The 20,799-nt window shown below is 49.0% G+C and overlaps 1 protein-coding gene across 4 annotated transcripts in view; it reads right to left on the bottom strand.

Moving 5' to 3' along the window:
• LOC144133562 (forkhead box protein N3-like) overlaps positions 1 to 16,425 on the bottom strand; it is a 68,453-nt gene extending 52,028 nt beyond the window's left edge. For all 4 annotated transcript variants that reach the window (XR_013315072.1, XR_013315071.1, XM_077666743.1 and 1 more), the window contains exons 1-2: positions 16,292 to 16,425; positions 2,008 to 2,088 (exon numbers count right to left, since the gene is read on the bottom strand). The gene's annotated coding sequence lies outside the window, so the exon portion shown is untranslated. The remainder of the gene's footprint in view (positions 1 to 2,007; positions 2,089 to 16,291) is intronic.
• Positions 16,426 to 20,799: the final 4,374 nt, after the last annotated feature.

The following is a 20,799-nucleotide window of genomic DNA, read 5'->3' on the forward strand; positions in this document are numbered from 1 at the left end:
TCGTACCGATGGGACTGCAAGGCAGGGCAACCTCCACGACACCAATGCAGTGAACGGTTCCTCCCGGCCCACTGCCCGGTTCAGCACGCAAAATGAGACACAGAGGACTAAGAGTTTCTTTTGGGCCAGGCCGTGTGGTTCGCTATGCATTGCCATAAGGCGAGAGGAACTTTCGTCCTCAACACTTCCAAACATAGGACTTTCAGGTCTCCTTGGGCTCTTCACGTTTGAAAGAAAAAAGCTGTACAAATGCTGACAGTTTTCGTTCAAGCTCTCAACAGAATGCCAAATTCTTACAGCATACGACACTGACATCATCAGGTAGGTGTTGTAATCACTGTTATTCCACATTTTTCACTACATGACAATTACAAAGGTTATCGCATTGGGATTTCCATGCATCTTGCCAGAAGACGATAAAATTGAAATGAAGAGGTGCGTGTGTAATGCAAAGGAGGAAGGGGGCACGTGTATCGCTTTGCTACATGTCCGAAAATCTGCGCCTACGGCAGCGAGCTTTCGAGTTTCGACGTGCTGTCGCGAGACCCGCCGAAGCCGTTGCCTGTTCAGCGAGAGGGTGCCAACAAAAGAAAAAAAAATAAACACGCCACTTTGGCAGCCTCCCACATACATGCGATTCGCTCTGGCCCCCTCCAGACTACTCCTCCCGGCCTTCCTTTCGCCAGTACTCGCTGGTTGCCGTGGCTACCGCGTAACCATGGCGACCAACGGGACGCCACGACCACAACGCCACCGCTACCGACACCAGAGAGACGCCGATATATAGGGCGCGATGTCCGTGGAAGGGGGGGAGACTGGCCAAGTTTTTGGGCGAAAGCCCCGTCAGTTCCGCGGCCGACAGAGCGTCGTGAAAGGTCCTTTCCCTTCCCCCGCTTCCCAATTTCTTCCCGGATGAGGAAGAGGCTGGGGAAGACGGGACAGGAGGAGGGGGAGACAGCCAGGTCGGTTGCCAGGGGCAACCGCGGAGTGCACTGCCAAGCGCTCCCCCCCCCCCCCCCCCCCTATGCACAGCCTGCAGGAGGCCGAACACCGAACAGTGCCCTTGTACGTGAGATGACCTTCCTAACCCCATTCCCCCACCCGTTATCCCCGCCATCGGGAGACTGAACGGCTCGCGAGGAAGCGAAGCAGTTTTGCGTTCGCACGCTGTGGTGGCCTTTATATGACACTTATTTTGCACAAAAAGGGAACTGCTTCCGATCTCGAGACCACGACACACCCTGAGAGCGACCCACAACAGCTCCAATAACTGCAACGTCAACAGAGTTTCACTTCTTTACCCCCAAATGCACTGTTCCCTTTCACTGGGGGAGGAAAAGATGCTAGCAATGTTGACGTTACAAATTACAGTGTCATCGCACATTGTCGGTGGCCCAGACCAGGAGGAATATTTGCTCAGCACAAATATCTGATGAAGCATTGCACTTAGTGTAGTTGTTTGGCTGTGTTCAGGTGGATTTAATAACTGCCAGTTTCTCCCGTTCCAATTCTACTCCATCCTAGGAGCTTCCTTTATACACATGGTACAACGTGATCGCGCCACAATAAAAATTGAAGTTGGGTTTACGACAAATAGAGTATCACCAAAAATAGGCCATGCAGATTAAAACTCCTTGTTTGAATAATCAATAGAGAGGTCATTGGAGAGACTATCATAATGAGGATCTGGCTGCTCTGCACATGCAGGCAAGTGTGCACAGCAATGCAAGCACTCCATGACATTTGCACAATGAAAGACGCGCAAATATAGTTTAGACTTTCGTTTTGTTACTAAACCTTGAGGGCAGGAAGACTGCATGCAGACCCTCTGTCCTGCACTTTCAATAGCGAGCCAAAAAGGAGTCGTGAAAGCATTATGACTTCCTGTTCAAATTTCCTCTACACTGAACAAAAGGGGCCAATGTGAAATTGGACCAAGAATCAATAAGCACCGACTCTTTTTCACCCTTTCTTAGGTATGAACATAAAAGTTAAGACGTCACTTGCCTTTCTCCAAATTATTGCTTGTCGAAGACTTGTGTTCTCGGCGTGTCCAGACATAGGGGCCAGTTTCAGGACTGCTGCAGCCTGTGTTGATGGAGAGTAGGGACCAGAAGACAGCGTAAATATTCAACAATAAGTTGATGAAGTAAGGGCATTCTAACAATCAGGTGTAGCAGGTGACTAATATTAAGTGTCAGAGCAACACCCTATAAATGTAGTTCATGGCAGATTTTTTTAATGATAACAAAACCATTACCTTCTCCAGGCGGATATCTGAAAAGTCAACAGTCACTGAAACCAAAAAAAAGCACAAGGGAATGTTCCTTTTGTTGTGGTGTTGACTGGAGTGGGAAATAAGTTGTGTGATTGTTTTTGGATAGATCACTTCTCCAAAAACTAGAAAATGGCATGTGCCCTCACCGCTTTTGCATACTGCATGTCATGTACAGTTGTTTACCAAATGAGTTCTAGCAGCAGCTGTCAGATCTGTCGTCTAAATCATGGTTTAATTGATAAAGACTCATGTTTCTGTCACATTATTTTAACAGGCTCTGGTAAGTGGTATGCTTGCCACATCTAGTAACTATCAAATGTTTTGTGTTATTCAAAGAAGAAAAAAACTGCACACGCGGAATGGCGGCAACCAATTTCCTATTTCGAACACACTACCCTTTAAATTTTCGAATACTTTAAATTTTTTGACCCCCTTCCTACGGAGATGTATATTCATTTGCACAGGTCACGCCCAGATTAGCCCTATAGGGCCGCATCAAAATTCTATGCTACCAAAGTTGTATCGCGCCCATTTTTTACACGTATGTAGAAAAACAGTTCAGGACCGGAGAGAGAGAGAGAGAAGCAGAACGATGCAATCTGCAGGCAAGTAGCCTTCCCCCAGACGAAGTTTAAGAATCGGCCACCAACGATCGGCCGCAGTGCCGCGAGCGGCAAGGCAACATGGTCCGCACCAAAAACCGAACCAATATAATCGCGAGAGAAGGCGTACTACGCCGCTCCCACATTCCTTTCGCCACCCGGAAGAACAGCCGCGGCGGTAGAGAAAAAAAGGGGAGGAAGAGGCGGCCGCGCGTCACCGCCGCGGCGCATGCGCAGACGCGCCGCCGTCGCTGTGGCAACGCTCCGCGGCGTCCCTCTGACCGAAGACCAGGAGGGAGACGGAGGGAAGCGCGGGGATGAAATAAAGGGGAGAAATTTTCCAGCGGGCGCGAAACCGTACGTGGGAAGCACGTGCCTGCGGCGGTAAGCGCCCAGCCACACCACGCGCGCGGGCTGTCGAATCAAGGCTGGCCGACACGCCAAGGCGGTGGCGTCCTACAGCCACTGGAATGAGGTCTCACGTGGTTCATTTGCTCGAAAGCACAGAAATGCCGACAGAACGGAAGGCTAGCAGAACCATCCACACCTGAAGCGTCAAATCCGAGGGTAAGGAGGCTCAAGGTTACAAGCTGCGACACTTGAAGAGCGACGCAAGGTGAAAAAAAAGGGAACGAAAAAAACGGACACAAGGAGGAGGAACCAGCTATTTTGCTTGAACGCAACGTACACACCAGCAGAAGTCGATATTCTTGCTCGATCACTCTCACCGACGCGGACTTCTGACCAACGCAGAACGTGCATACTCTTCGCGTCCTCTGAGTTCCATGCAAAGCCAGTCCCCTCACCCCCCTTTTTCTTTCTATAACTAGCACGAAATGAGGGCGGACGTCTGACGGGGATTAAGTGTAACACAGGGTACAACCACTTGCGACTTCCCTAATGCACTGCTATTTCGCAGGAATCAAGGAAAACCTTGGGGATTTTTTACGTACATCTTGTTCCGCAACATGGCGTCGTCCGTCTAAGCGGACTCACTCAACTTGGAACAGATTCGTCGTGGTTTCTGCATACCAGGTGTGTGATGAATTGGACTTTCGCTTTGTCTAATCTCGCTTATATCGCGAATAACTAGCGATAAACACCCCTCTGGCATTTCGGCTGCTCCTAAGCCTAACAGGACGTGCATTGTATTGCCATGGTAATGCAACTGCACTCCCATTGCTCTCTGTCAAACGTTGGCACGTACTCGTTGGGGAATGCAGCCAAAACGTTTCTGGCGCCATCCACCTGCATCGATGTAAGTGTCAGTATACGCTTATGGCCTCCGCGGTGGCTCAGTGGTTATGGCGCTCGGCTGCTGATCCAAAGACGCGGGTTAGATCCCGACCGCGGCGGTCGAATTTCGATGGAGGCGAAATTCTAGAGGCCCGTGTACTTCGCGATGTCAGTTCACGTTAAAGAACCCCGGGTGGTCGAAATTTCCGGAGACCACCACTACGGCGTCCCTCATAGCCTGAGTCGCTTTGGGACGTCAAAGGCCCGTTTCACATGCTGCGACTGGACCGAAAATATCCGGTGCAGTCGGTGAGGCCGCAGTGCGATTTTCGGTCACTGCTTTCACATGCGACACCGACACAACGAATTCGCTCGGAAGAACCGGCAAGGTTCCTTGATGTTTGCATAGACAACCCATTATTAAACGCGACAGAAACATCACACAGAATGTGTTGATGATTTTATGACCAGCGTATTTTTAGATGCAAGGCATTATTCCGCATGTTCTGATTAGAATAAACACTTTTGCTTCCTCCACCGCGGTAACAGTACCCACGTGACCGCACGCCGTCTCGGCGCTCCCCAATGGTCAGTCGCAGACACACCGACGCTGCGACTGAATTCCAACCGGACGGAACTCGATCGCAAGCCGTCTGCGACTAGACCGACGGCCCTCCCCAGTCGCAGACCGACAGAATTCGCAGTGTCGCAGGCGAAAATCGCATGCATGTGAAACGGGCCAAACCCCCATACGCTTATTCGCAGACCACTGTACTGCTCTTCAAATCTATTCAATCTACCAAAGATGAAGATGCACTTAACGTTAGCCTTGATGCTGTTTCAGAGTGGTGCAATCGCTGGGACATGAAACTCAATCATGATAAAACTCTCTTCATGCACGTCACAAAGGAAAAGTATCCGCTTCCCTAGCAGTACACTGCAGATCCCTCCCCGATAACTGAAACAGACAACTTCACGTTCCTGGAGCAACAATTACTAATCGCTTGAGATGGTCCACCCACATTTGACGAAACCTCTGCGTCAGTTAGGTTTGATAAGACATAGGCTTAAGTCGTCTCCTCCCGTCGTGAAATTATTGGCTTATAACACTCTAATCAGAGGCTCGTTTGGAATACGCATGCGATGTTTGGAATCCTTATACTAAGAAAGATATAACGGAACCTGAACAAATGCAAAAACTGGCTGTTCGTTTTATTAATAATCGGTACCGGAAGCTTTTCCATATGTGAACTAATATACGAAATAACATCAAGTCCCAAGAAACACGTAGGAAGCTAGCCAGAATCGCCTCAAGCTTTCACCTTACTTCTAGCCATCATCGTCCAGAAGCACAAGGAACTGCCATCCGCACACGCTAACTCATTTGTTTCCTCGTGCCAACAGTTTTAAATAATCCCCTTTCCCGAGCCCCGTAGCCCATTGGAACGATCTACCTGCTGATGTATTTGTGACTCAAGATGTGCTTGTAGCGATTCAAGAGTCATGTTTCCATTTGTCCCGGCACTTTGTTTTGCTTGTTCTCCTGCCGTGCTTGCTTTTTGAAGTGTATATCATTGCTAGCACGTGTAGTCTAGGTCTTTTGGTTTACCCCACTCCTGCTTGGGCCAAATTTTGACCTGCAGTATACGATAAATAAATAAATGAGAATCACAGCGCTGACAGACAACGGACGAGAACAAGGAGGACACACAACTGCGCCGGCCAACGACTTTTATTTCGGAAGGCGGCCGATCCGCACCTTTTATAGAGATAGAAGAAAACCGGAGGGAGTGATACGCACTCTGATGATCTCTGCGCGTGCATATCACTGCCTCCGGTTTTCTACCTGCAGAAAAGGTGCGGATCGGCCGCCTCCCGAAATAAAAGTCGTCAGCGCAGCTGACTGTCCTACTTGTTCTCGTCCGTTGACTGCCAGCGTTGCGATTCTCAGAATGTTTCTTGGCCAACTTGCCCAGCAACCCACCTTGCTTAACTAAGTTTTTGCTTTTCGTACACAGAAGCTGTGCAAGGTTCAAAATTCAAGGTCACGGGGATCCGTGACCATCGTTCAGTTGTGCTCGCAGCCTGAAGACCAGCAGTAAAAAGAGGCTAAACAAATTCGGCAGAGTCGCTCAACACTGCTTACAGGCGAAAGCATCAAACACGCTGCCGTGCTGCTTCGTCGATTTGCGCGGACCACGTTTCACTTCGGCTGGTGTAGATGGCTCACTGTTCAATGCACGAGCACACACAACCGGCCGCAATGATATCCAGCGGCGATGTATGACACCCGGGCAGGCATACAATTGAAGGTGCATATGTCGTCGTTTCTAACCCCTGTCGCAAGCTAGTCTCCAACTTGACTAGCACATATGAGCTATATGCAACGAGAAACCACCACCACCCGGGAGGTTGCACGACAAACGGTTACGTCACAATTTTGGTACGCGAATGTTGGGAAAACTGGCGCCACGTGGTGGAGGTCGGCCAGTGGCGAGTATGTATATAAACGAACGAAGTGCATAGGATTGTCTGAGGTGGCGGTGCTCGCCTTGCTGTGTGCGTCATGTACGGCCTCTTGATGACGTCACTTAATTTTTCTTGCCGCCGCAGGGATCTTTTGTACCATCTGCGAGCACGCACGCACGCACGCACGCACGCACGCACGCACGCACGCACACACACACACACACACACACACACACACACACACACACACACACACACACACACACACACACACACACACACACACACACACACACACACACTGCCCGCTTTTCTTGTAGTGGGACTAGTAACGCTTTCGCATTTAAACTTTATTCTTTCTGTACGCGCTCAGTGAGCCCTCCGAGTCTATAGAGTTCCAGAACTGACGTGTTTATAACGTACGCGGGATATAAAATTATTGGTCTCTGCTTAAGCCACCTTAAGAGGGCAGTGCGCCAGCGGTTTGTTCTGGATCCATTGTGCACAGATAGAAGCTGACCACATCCAAAGCAGGTCTACAGCGAAGCTGATCTGTTCGCGTCGTCGCGGGCTCGAATCTCTACCGCGGCCAAAATGTGTGTGTGTTTTCATTTATGTATAACGACATAAAACCTGACACTGACGCCCCCTGTATTTTTATGATAGCGATGTCGATGCTGTCGCAGCCTCCGAGCTCCTCCGGTGGCGATGAATTTTCAAACTTGACGGCGCGCTGCGACTGGCATACTAGGTGGTCACGTGACGAGTGACGTCACCGCTGCCTCGACCAAGCAGGGACCTTCCTGACGTCCGGCGGAGAGGTTTTGCAGCGACGGCAGCCCTAATGCTATCGCATTAATACGCTTCGTCCGACACGTTCAGCACAGCCACGGAAAGTTCAGCTGAAACTCCCACCGGCGCTAGAAAGGAGCCAGGTGGTACTCGCCAATTTCATCTCATTTCGTTTAAACCCTGCCCCTAGCGGGCCCGAAAACGAGAGTTGAACAAAAAGACCACGAAGTTATCGCTACACGAAGCACAGTCGATAGCTCCTCAGTGTCAGGTCGCGACGCATTACGTTCGGCAGCAGGTGATAAGCGTCCGCCATATTCGTGCCGATGCAGCTGCCAGGAATGCTTGCTCCTCCAACAAGAAGCGCGGAAGAATGTTGTTCTACTTCCGAGAGCTCGAGAACGCTGCAGAATAAATGCCGCCTGTAAGTTCCCTGTAATCCACTGGTGCAAGCGACACATGGCAGCAGCTGCCAAGCACGCGAACTTGGCGTCTAGAGTCGCCGCATTCTCTTCACGCGCGAGAGAGCACCATGCACGGCCCAAATGACGCGACGATATTCGTTGCAGCATTCCCACACTTAAGCAGATCACATTCGGTAGTCCGTCACAGAAGAAGGAGTAGCACTAATTACAGTACCGTTATTTTTTCTCAAACGTTGGCTTCCTTAAAGAAGCTTTTTTGAAGCGAAAACTGCACTCCGCTAGGTAGAGCCGCGCTTCGCGTGGCCCTAAATTTGACCTTCACCGAGTTAGAGGTCACGCGTGGCTATAAGTCGCACCACAGCTAAGCACTTCAGCCTAACCTTGTGGACCATCTTAATTGGTGACCTTTCAGTCTTAAGTTAAGGAAGGGGTTCACGTGATTAGTCGCGTGTATGACGTCACGTAACCATTGCTGTCCAGTTTTCGCTGAACGGCATGCTAATTATACTAAACCTCAGCCAATTTTTCTTTTTCGGATATATTCCAAAAAATCACGCCATCTACATCACAAATGTGATTCCACTGCACACAGGAGCAGACACGTCTGGGCATCTTGATTACAGTTGGGAAGACGGGCAGCGTCGGGAGCTTTTCGTGGCGACTGTTCAGTTCAATGCCGACCCACGTGCAGCGATTTTCCTGCGAAAAAGTGGCGAACGGCCGCCCATCGACGTCGCTCCGGTCAGCAGCCGCTAGACGGAAGGGGCCAATCAGGGCGCGACCGCGTCTGACTCGGCTAGCCAGCTAGGGTGAACATGGCGGCAAAAGCTGCGCGCACCGCGATCGCAGTCGTTCAGACGCGACCAGTATTTTTTACAGAACACAAAAGCGCTGGCGCACCTCGCGCAGCAGCCCGCCGCGGCTAGACCCGATCACGACAGTCACTGCACAGTATGAGCAGCCCGGGCGATTTCCCCGCGTCCTCCAGCCTACGTTCTGATGAAAATGGACAAATTGGCGTCTTTAAAAGTACACAAAAATTCGTTCTCTTTGCCGCCGTTGAATAAATAATGGCTTAAATGTAAATGCAAACCTGTTCTTTGAAAAGCATTTTGGTGAGTATGCATGTAGAATCACGTCGCTTCTATAGCAACACTAAAATATATCGGCCTATTTTAGAGCGAAAGCAGCACTTCGAACCGGCTCACTGAGTTTGTGTGAAGCTTGTCCTTGCAGGTGACGTAGGCGAAACCTAGCGCAGCAACAGCCCATGCAGAAACAGCGTAAATACTGCCGCAACAGGGTTTCGAATCTGCGGCGCCGTGATCAGATCAGCTTCGCTGGCACGAGGGCATTATGCTCAGCCGATCACACCTCGTGTTAAACTGCAACACACTGTCAAGCTGTGCACTGCACAACGTCGTCTACAACTTCCAGCTGCTGCACGAACATGTGACATCAGCTTAACCTCGATCAGAGCTTGACCTGGGTCTAATATCGCCGTCAGAGGTGCCGACGACCCAGCGAAGCAAAAGCATGAGTCAAACACCAGGCAGAAGGCACGCTTCCGCGCGTCTACTCGGTGCAACTAGGTGAAAACCCTACCACTTTTTCGCCACATGTGGGCAGCACAGCGACGGCACGCCAGTTCCCAGTGCAAGTTCGCTCCATGTGGGTCGGCCTTAAGAGTGCATGCAGAAAAAACAAAAAAATAGAGACCACCGTCTTTTGAAGCGACTAAGACCTAAGGAACTGTAAAGCAGTTGGGGAAAAGGTGCAACTATCACACCCCACTGAGTGGGTGTGATAGCCGTACTTTGCTCCCGTTTGGGGGAATGCAAGGGTGCGAGTTATGGACAGGGAAAATGCACCTTTAAGGATGCAACTTTCTGCACAGTGTGCGGTGGGCCTTGAGGAAAGCCCTTCGAAGCCGAATTCCACAGCCTTTTCCATGCGCTCCATCGGAAATCCGAAATCGGCACCTCGCGGCTGTCACGGACTCGACCTTGGCCAATAAAACCCACCACGGGCAGTCACGTAGGGTCGACTTCTTTCTATGCTTCAGAACGGGATGAGATTGCTACGTGACGCTCTCTACAGACCCACCGCGGTGGCTCAGAGGTTAAGGCGCTCGTCTACCGAGCCGGAGTGCCCGGGTTCGAACCCGACCGCGATGGAGGCGAAACGCAAAAGTCGCCCGTGTGCTGTGCGATGCACACACACACACACACCGTTCGTTCCATGAAATAGGCGACTGGTGCTACGTGGCAAAGCACACTTAGGAGGGAAAAATCCAAAAAAATTTGCCTACCTGAAAACGCATTTTATTTGAGATGCGTCACAGGGCAGCAGAGTATCGGAATAAATGCCAAACATTTTTAGGCAGCTGTCGCGAGAGTTTCACCGCTTTCAGGGCAAGGCCAATATCCTCTACAGGAAAACCCACTTCCAAAGCTTAAACTCAGGGGAACACATCAACCTCGAATTTTGCGCAACATTCAGAAACTTTTAAACGGATAAATTTTTTTCAATGGTCATTTGGCATTCGCGCTGCATTCTGTTGGCAAACAAAATAAAATGCCTTGGACAGGCCTTACCCGCCTTAAACCGAACACAGAATGCCAGAAACCACAAGACAAGCTGGACTTGTCATGAGCCAGAAATGAGAGTTGGCTTATGATGAGCTTGGTTCGGCCAAGGGATTAACCAAGTCTCGACTTCGTTGCAACAGTGATATGACCTGTGGGCACGGTTTTCTCTGCACGTGTAAAGCTTAATACAAGACGAGCGAAAGTAGAGTCTCATGCAAAATTTTACAGGACGCGGGAGAAAAAAATACACCACTGTATTTGCTTTGCCCTGGTCACCTGGTATAAGCTGGTTTTCCTGACCGCGCGCGCTTGTGCGTGTGTAAAAATCTTGCTTGGGCTAACAATGGTTCACACGTGAGAAGAGACAGTTGAAGTTTCGGCCGCGGGATTCACAGTCTTTACAATTTTGGCGGGCACAGTACATCCAGCTTTAGCGACTGCATACTGAAGCAGTATAATGTACCATAAACAGCAGACAGCCAGGAAAAGTATCGCTTTAGAATTCCCCGCTTTTGGAAGTCCTCCCGCTGCATGAACAGACTGTCTTGAAACAAATGCTGAGCTGACATTCTCTATCCATTCATTCAACCGCTGACTGCATGTTAGGCGGCTGTGAACAAAATTGTGAAATGCCGCAGTGGAGAAAGAAGAAGACCACCTCCGGGATCTGAACCTGGGTCCTCCGGCCCATTAGACAAGCGCCATAACTCAGAGACACCGTGGCGGGCCTATCGAAACACGAAACGCGGCGGCCTCGTTTCGATGGAGGCGAAATGCAAAAGGCGTCCGTGTGCAGTGCAATCTCGGAGGTTTCCCTTTATTCTAACAAGCCAACAATAACTAAAGATCGATTAACCGTCATAAAGCATGACTAAGCTGTGTAGAACATTTTTCTCTCTTACTGCATGGCCACTGGACAAAAAGGAAGGACACATTTTTGCAGTGGTTTGGTTCTGTTAAACGGTAAAATCAGCTACTTTCACACTGCCGTTGTAAATCACGACACAGCATGAAGTGATGATGCAAGCAAACTGTCGTACAATGCGAGCTGACGATTCGAATCCCGAAGGGAGAGAAATTTTGCGCAAGAGGAGCCGAAGAGGTCATAGCCTCTGCTCGAATGAACAGGAATTAACAAGATTCCACCGTACACAAATATTCCACTTGCTCTTTGGAAATGTTGCTTCGTTGACGTTTGGCGTGAAACGAACGCAGTCGACACGTGCCTGACGGCGCGCGCACAACGGCCTCGACCTCGTAAGAAGTTCACCTCGCCGCGCAGCTGACATCCCTATACCCCAACCTCGTGCACACACTGAGTTTGATTCGAAGACGAAATATCTGCAGCTTCGCGAAGTTAATTTTTAAGTTGAGGTAGGTCCCTCGGAGGCTCAAAGGCATCAGTCGACCCGCATGCGTAGCACTTCAAAAAAATTCACAGGTGATCACGCGACGCGACAAAAGCGCGTCACCAGTATTGGTTGTCCACTTTGCTTCTAAATTGATCGCCTCCACACTGAGTCTTTGAATTTGATTTGTTCCGCTGCTGCGTGGGCTTCTGGTGGGAGGGAGATTCATTGTTACTGCGTGTCGGTGCCCCGATCTGCGGGGAGCGGAGGCATCTCTCTCTCAAGCACACTTTTCGCCGAAAAAAACTACAGCGAACGCAGTAAAATAATAATAACGAAGAGCGTGGCTAGGCCAAACGTGCATCAAGTGCGCTAAAACTTCGGTTTTCAATGTTCAGAGACCGGCGAAATGGTTGAGTGGGGGCCCTAATGCTAGAGTACGAAAAACCCAAGGTAACTAGGCATACGGGATATAACATCCTGAAGTGGCACCTGGACTATGAGAGACGCCGTAGTGAAGGGCTCCGGATTAATTTCGGCCATGCACCTGGGGTTCTACACGGGCGCCTTGCCTTCCGCCTACATCAAAACGCGGCAGCCGCGGCCGGGATCTCGAGTCCTCGGCCTCAGCATTCGCGCACCCTAACCACTGAGCCACAAACGACTTTGTTTCCACTGGGGAAGGGTTCATTCACTCCGCGGTCGAGAGATCTGGCTTACGTAACCGCAGACGGCACTCTCATCGTTGAGCAGGCGTACAAGACAAATGCTCAGGAGGGGATGGTGCGATTCCGTATTAGCATGTGTGCGCGCACCAGTGTGTCGTCACTACCATGTGATGTCACACCATTTACTGCATGACGCGGCGTGACATTATGCGTACTGGCCGACGCCGAACTGTCGGTCCCGCCAATCCACTGTGGCCACCCGCAGGTAACGGCGACCCCGAATGATCGTCGAGGCTGCCCGCGGAGCGCGCAGATTCAGCCTGAGAGAAAAGCACAAACACTGAGTAAAGCAAGTCTTTATTCTTTTTAACTGCATTCGTGCATTGTTCGTATTATGCCAAAAAATACGGCGTAATCAAATCTGGATCGAGGGCAGCCTGCTGTCATCCCCACGACAGCCCTGGTATCTCCACAGAAGGCGTGCATCTCGCAGCCTGGCGACACTCACCGTCCCCGGGCGCAATGACTGTCGCACAGGTGTCACCTCCTGCTGCTTTAGCGAGTTGACCCAAGTGTGGATGGGCTTTTGACAACACAGCCTCTCCGCTGAACCGCCACGCTAGCACGGCAGAAGAGCAACGCGGGGGCAGCATTACGATCCTTGAACGCTCAGTCGACCCAACGTTACAAGAGGTAAGGGGGGAAGTTGGCGAGAGAAGAAACGGTGTTTAATTAACGCTCCGCGTGCAGTCGTGCGTGAGAAGTTCGCTGAGCACGCCACCCTCGGCGAGCGCCTAATTTAGAGGCGCCTCGCCCTCCCCACTGCAAGCCCCGAGGGCAGAGACGGCACTCAAAAACGGAGCACGGAACCAAACGGCCGGCCAAAGAAGAGACGCCGTCAGTTCGCGATGCACAAGTTCAGCGGACCAAAGATGCCAGGGAGGGAATAACGAGAGATAATAACACAGAGAGTTAAAACCAAAATACACGCACAGCGAGACGACTCCTCGGCACAGCCCGCGAATCCAAAGCACGCAAATGACCGTTACCCTGGCAACGACCTACGCGGCGCAGAAGGGAAGCGAATGAGGAGGTGGAAGCTGCAGTGCAAGGCACAAGAGGAAGTGACGACGCAGAAACTTTCAGGATGAAGTGAAGGAGACGGCGGGGGGTACCAGTATAACGTGGATAAACGGAGAGGGGCTGATAACTGCGCCTCCTCTCATCAGAACTAAATAAAAAATCAAAATAAGGGAAATCCCCGTCCTCACTGGGAGGGAATACGGGCGGACGCCGATGTAGAAGGACAAGGTGGAGAGATTAGTCTAATGATCGCACCATTTGCGCAACGAGCCGTTGGCAGACCGCGCAACACGATAAACACTGGCGCCTTTTGCGAAGTGCAACGCATCTTCTGGCGCACTACGCCTCCCCTTAGTATAACCGGCACACGCAATCCCTGCGTCTAGGCGCGATTCGGAGAACACAGGAGGCGGCTGTCAGCTCACGCAAATTCAAACGAGGCGCGGTGGTGTTAAGGCGGAGGCTCTAATTGGTCGCGGCGAGCACGAGAGCGAAAATGTGACTGAAATGTCCGTTACCAACGCACGGTCAGGAAAGAGCTGGGAGGAGGTGGAAGGTGATCGGGAGCGACAGGAGCTAAAACCGCCCGGGACGCAAGTGAGATAGGCAGCGAAATGCGAAGAAAAAGAAAGGTTTAGAGCCGCTTGCGACAGCGTCCCGCATAGGCAAGAGCCCTATCGGCCAAGCCCGCCAGAACTACCTGCCTTCGCCCGAGGCGAGTACCGAGCTGCAGAGAAGAGCAGGAAATCGGCAGCAACGCCCCGCACGCGCGCACAATCTAACGACAGACTCGCTTTTCAGGAAATGCTAGACACTCTCCGAAGAGCAAAATAGTCCGAAGGAACTGCGTTCGGCAAACCGGCAGCAGCATGTAGCGGCAGCGATAGTGACGAAGAGACAATAAGATATCGAAAAGGGGGGAGAGAAGAGCATCGCTAGGCGAAAGCAGGCGACGACGACGGCGACACAGGCAGGAACCGCGGAGAGAGAGAGAGCGGGTGGGCGCGTCACCGTTCCCATAGCAACCAAAGATGGCGGCTGCCGGAAAAAGACGCTTGTTGCCACAAAAGCACCGCCGCCGCGCAAAAGAGCGAGCAAAAACTTTTTCGTTTTGTTCCCATTCCCTGCCTCACACTGACTGCGTGCCCCCGGGGGAAGCCACCGTCAGGAACTCACACGCACTCCCCAGCGTCGTCGGCCTCGCTCAGCCGCGCACTCGCTTGTCCCGAAAAACGCAGCGCAGCATGAGGAGCTCGACCCGTTGCTTTTTAACGCGCCGTGGCAGGACAATTTCGGACGCTTCTTGAAGCGCGCCACGCGGCCTCTCCAGTCACGACGCCTCGCCGATTGGAGGAAGGCCAAATCATGGGTGGCGCTCGCCAGACCAGTGCGTGCTAACAACCACGCTCGCGCACCCCATTATTAATGCAAAAAGGGGTCATCCCCAAAATAAACCCGGCAAGTTGCACATGACAATCACGTGTAAACGTTTCCAGTCACGGGACGGCTTACTTTTTGTGCTTTTTACTAAACCGTCACAAGAAACACGTGGCGACAGTACCGGACTCGGATGACAATTTACGAGTGTCGAACCTCGTTACGTTAGCGCCCGTTCACAATACAAGCATCACCTGGCATTCACCAAGCTGCAATCAAAGACCGTAGATGTCGACATCCAGTGGGTCAGCCAGCAACGCCGAAAACGCTCTCGGCCACCACTTACTTCTTCGAACGTAACGAAATGCAAGAAAAAAAAAAACGTGTATGGTAACAGTAAAGATGTGGACATGCTAAGGGAAGAACGCCCGGAACCGACCCAGTCGCGAGTAATCGCGTCCAAATTGTCCCCCTATCAAAGCTCCCACGAGCGAGGCTCGACCGTCGTAGCACAGCAGTGGGACGTTGTCGCCTCGATTATCATCAGGTCACATGGAGACGCCATAGGGCTGGTTCATTGCGCAAGCAGCCTACCAACGCGTCTTGCGGCGGGTCCACACACCACGGGAAGGCAAGGTTGCGGCGATGCCGCCCGATCAAGCGAAAAGAAGCGAGACCGCATGCGAGCGCATTAGTTTAGCCCGACAGATCGCAACAGCTGTAACCGACGCCAGTTAACGCCTTCGCTAAGGCTGCATGCACCGTGCCGTCTATTTTTTTTTTCCTTTCCTCGTGGTCAAGAGACAGTGGGAGAACGACTCTTCTCACCGAGGCTTTTCTTTTTTATCCTTTACTTCGTGAGCGCCGTTGCTCAGGAAGGATTTTTGCTGTAGTGGGAATGTTTACACCCAATGAGACGGTGATGTGGGAAGTTACCGCCGGCACCGACTCTCTGCAGAGACTTCGGCCTAACACGCGTTGGTTGCCGATCGCGGTCACACATTCGGACCAGATTCGACGCTTCCTATTAGCCTGACCTTCGGAGATCGCACACCGGCAGGTCGTAAACACATCAGTGCAGCTAGACTTCACTCGGGACGGATATGCAGCCCGACTCTTCTCAAAAAGCAGTGAAGGCGACAGACCATGATTAAATTACAAGCTCGCGTGTCAACCGCTGTCCCACGGATCACGAACAGCGAAGAAACGGGCAGGAGCTGACGCTTTTAATAGCTAATCATCCAAAGGAGAGAAATGTTTGGAAAAGGGGGGGTGCGATCAACATTTAAGCCTCGACCCACATGTGAGAGCTTTGGGGCAACCTCTGCCTACGGTGCCGTTCGATTACTGTGACATTAATTTGGCTCTTGAACGGCTTTACAGACATGGCAAGGTGCAAGGAACAAATGTTCAGCACTTACAGCAAAACGGTTCGACGAAAGCGGCAAAACATTCCTAAAGTTGTTCCACCTCGTGTGATGCTCTGCTGGCTTGTATCCTTGTGTACGTAGCAGCGTTGGCTCTTCCAATAAGCGCCGCTACTCAGCCATCCCCGGTTGTGACGCCAAAAACAACCATTTTTGTCGCAAGAGAAAAGTGTGACTCATTTAGACTGGCAAAAAATTCAATTTCAGCGGAAAATTTGTAGAAATAAAAATATAATAGAACCAAAGTCCCATGTTCTTGGGGTTTACAAAAAAACGGGGAGTCGTGCTCAGTTTACGGTAACAGCCAGAGACGCGGGCATGACGCAAATTCCGGTAGCACATGTTTAACTTCCGGTAACCTGAGATCGAGAGATGTGGTTTGCGGGAAAGCCAACGAAGAGAAAAAATAAAGTAAGCGCGTGGAAGAGTCACTTCAAACAGTGCGACACTAAAAACTATTTTGAAGCCTAAAAATGGCGTCCACCTAAATCTATAAGAGGTTTGTCAGAATTTGAATCGTTAAAGGTGTGTGCGCGTGCGTGTGTGTGTGTATATATATATATAGGAAAGAAGCCGACAGCAACAGAAACCGAGGAGCATAGGGTATCTTTTAAAATTATTTGTGGTGTTGATCAATGGAGATTAGTGAATATTTCGTCATATATTTTTGCTTTTGGAGCGCTTCAGCACATTAGGAACATGCACTTTGGGGACATTACCATACGCTTAGCAGTTTATTGGACCCTAATCTCCCATATAGATCACTAACAATAAAGAAACCGCGATGAAAGAGAAAAAAAAAATATACAGCTGTATGCCTGCCAACTGAAGACTCAACTGCTACCTTTACCAAGGAGTTTCTCTTTGTTAATATATTACATGCACAGTGAGGAGATGGCAAGATATTCCTACCCACCTGTAAAGAAGAAATGGGAATCGTGTTAAAAAAAAAAGGAAAGTAGTGAATCAAACCAAAGATGCCAGATAACCTGGCTTCAAAAATGCGTATATGACACCCTGCAAGTGATGAATGCACAAAGAAAATGCAACACCCTTCACATTGAAAGGATATAGAAACACTGCAATTCCCAGCATGCTGAACTACTTTTCAGTTTGGAAAACCGTTTTTCAAGGACGACAACTGCAAATTGTACAGAACGGTGAAAAAATGAGTGTCATATGCAGGTGATATAACCTCCAAAACTGCAACGAACAGGTCATATGAAGAGCATGGTTCGACTACCACACATTACTACATAGGTACGACAATTTGGCTGAAACCTTATCTTATGACTGCATATGATGTGATATGCAGTGCATGATTAATCTTGATCAGAAAGCACTTCAGACAGCTATCACAGTAGGCATTCCCTCCACCAAACTAAGTACATATTCTAAAGTTAATGCGAAATTTTGTTCCTTGTGAACTGTAATTTTAATCTAGAAACATGTGCATCAAAAAATGTGTAATCCAACTGACACGTCCGTCCTGTACTGTTTCGACAGGAGTGCCAGAGAGATTATACACTGACCATCAGCACCAATGGTGTCAACATTAGCAGTAGACAGAAGAAACACATAGCCCACCTGTGCAATGGTTCAGACAAAGATTGGACACTATTTTTCCAAATACTACACCCTTAAAGAGCCAGCCATCTGCCCAGGGGACATCTTAGCACGCAACAAAAGCCAGTTGGTTATTAATGAAACCGCAATTAAAATCCAGCACATCCGAGAGGTTGACCCGACACTAAACCACCGCTGCAGTGTACACTGTCCTTGTCTTGAGCACTGTAAATTTTTATCACTGTGACACCATACAGGGTCAAAAAAGTTTCTGCAGTGTTTTTGAACCATGACTGTGCTGGTGTATTCTTTGGCCAAGTAAAAACAACTGAGGAGTGCAAGGGGCTGTGGCAAAAGTATCATTACAAAGGATAGCTCAGGTATTAATTTATTCCACTTATTCATTTGTAAGTTGAGCCAATTCCCTTGAAGGCTGTAAACCGCTGAAAAAGAAGTGCAATTCAATTTATACACTTGAACAAGCACATGATGCTCCATCAGCTCCTGCCAGGCAGCGAAGAAAGTAGGAGACATCATTCAAGAGCAAAAGCTTCAAGTACAGTTATAACATCTTCAAAAATCTGTATACATCACGAAAAAAAGAATGCATGAATTCATTTATGGTACTAATGAAATGCAACTTTCTTCTGTATCGGAATACAAATACTTTGGCATATGCATCACCTCTAATCTAAGTTGCCAACATCATGCAGACTATGTAACTGGAAAAACGTGTTGTGTTTAAGCGCTTTTCTTCACAAGCAAAAGAGTTAGTTTTCAAAACCAATGTTTGCTCAGTTTTAGAAAATGCTCGCTCGATCAGTATGGGATCCTTGATATAAAACAGATATAGACAAACTGGAGAGAGTGTAAAGAATGGGTGTACGACAGATATTAAATAATAATAGCAGGAACATAAGTGTTTCATGTGCAAAAAGCGCTTTGGTATGTCAGTTGCTAGAAAAATGCAGATATTCCTTGCAATTAAAATTTTTTACAGCATTTATCACTGCAAGACTGGCATAAACCAAGACTTAAAGTATATTCATGCTCCCAATTATGTTTTGCTATGGTTTGAACTGTAGACCTGACACGTTGAAGTATGCTTTTTTCACCAAGGTCTATAAGAGATTGGAATTTTTTCACCAAGGTCTATAAGAGATTGGAATAGGCTATCTGAAGAGGTAGTGTTGATTATGTCCAGTGATTTATTTGTGTCATCTCTGTAAATCTTTTGTTTTTGTGTTAAACTGGTAATGTGTCACGGTTGCATTGTTTTCATTCTGTACTCGGGGGCGGCAGTGGCAGGCAGCTCTGTTTTCGTCGTCCTGCTTCAGCAAATCTTCTCAATTTTTGCAGATACAACTTCCTGGCCTGCGAAAGAATCTGTGCTCCTATGTGCATAAACTAAACCATTCCTGCAAAGGCCTGCGTTACCTTTGAGGGTCATCAGACAACATATCAAGCTTCGAGATTCAGCCTTCGCAAGCGCAGACAGCCCGGAACATGTGGTCTTAATGACAACTTCGGTGGCTGGAATCCGCCCATCGCAACTTCACTCTGTACTCGGGGGTGGCATATGCTGTGTTTTACAGAGACATGGCATTATGCACCGACTGACGCCTAAGATTTCTCAGCTTATCATCACTTCGGATTATATCGACAGAATAGATGAGGGGGTGGTGAGTCTATTTATGCGAAGCATCGTTTACAATACAGTTTTTTACCTGAGCACTTGCGATTACTTGCGACTGCAAAATGCTCACGGTCAGGTATAATGATGCATTGATTATTGTTGTATATAGGCCTCAAAATGGAAACATAGATTTTTAAGACAAATTGAATGTGTATTTACATATGTGACTAACTCGGCATTAAAGGTTGTAATAATTGGAGACATTAATATCGATTTATTGCATCCTGGTCATGCACAATCTGAATTCCTTTTAACTATGTTGTCATATGGACTTGACAGCCTTATTAGCTCTGCCACAAGAATTACTATGTGTATTGAAACTAAAATTGATGTTTGTTTTGCTAACATAAATCAAAAGCTTCATTCGAGTGTTTTAACTATCGAGGTAAGTGAGGAGAAGTATAATGAAAGGAAAAAGTTGAGACGGGCTTTCTTTCTTCTATCTGGCAGTGGATCCAAATTTGCGCAGAAGAAGCCTATGCGCCTATAGCAATTGAAGATAAAGCAGGCCACAAGACTGATTTTTTCAAGATTTTGTGTGTCATCTGTTGTGTTGGGGTCCCATACAATGCAGGCATAGTTGAGACTGAGCCTTATAATGGATGTACAGACTTTTCTTCAATTAAACGCATGCCGTAGAATGCTTCTTTCAACTAACCTGGTGAGTTGTTCAAGCTCAAATTCCGCATAGAAATGGAATTTAGTGAGCAGAATTATTCTATGCTATGTTTGGCGTACTTTTCTGAATCGATCAAAAAATGTTGGATATTCGCATCGTCTACGGCGACGAAGATAACAAAACAAACTGCTGTCTCAGCGATTGCACTGGCGGTGCCATCTCATATGTCGGCCGCGGAGATTCGGCAAGGGAAGTAGGGGGTGTTAATGCGATAGCGTTAAAGAGCTGGTGTCGCAGAAAAGCCGGTGTTGGTGTTGTGGGCAGTAGTTTGTGTTGTAACGCAAAACACGAGAATCTCCAAATAAAAAAATCGTGTGGAGATAAAGAGGAATCAAACCAAGGCGTTTCAGATAGCGAGGCGAGCACGCGAACACGCTACGAAAGCTCGTTGGTTCGAAATGAATGAAAAGTGAACCTAGTGACTGCGCTGTGGTCTTTGACTTTGTTGAACGTCTTTGTATACTGATGCATACATGAGTAATTATGAGTACACAAATTTTGAAATGGGACCCAATAAAAATCCCGTTCTACTCTATAAGGCATTTCAGTTGACTGCCATGA

This window comes from Amblyomma americanum, chromosome 5, assembly GCF_052857255.1.
Source record: "Amblyomma americanum isolate KBUSLIRL-KWMA chromosome 5, ASM5285725v1, whole genome shotgun sequence".
NCBI lineage: Eukaryota > Metazoa > Arthropoda > Arachnida > Ixodida > Ixodidae > Amblyomma > Amblyomma americanum.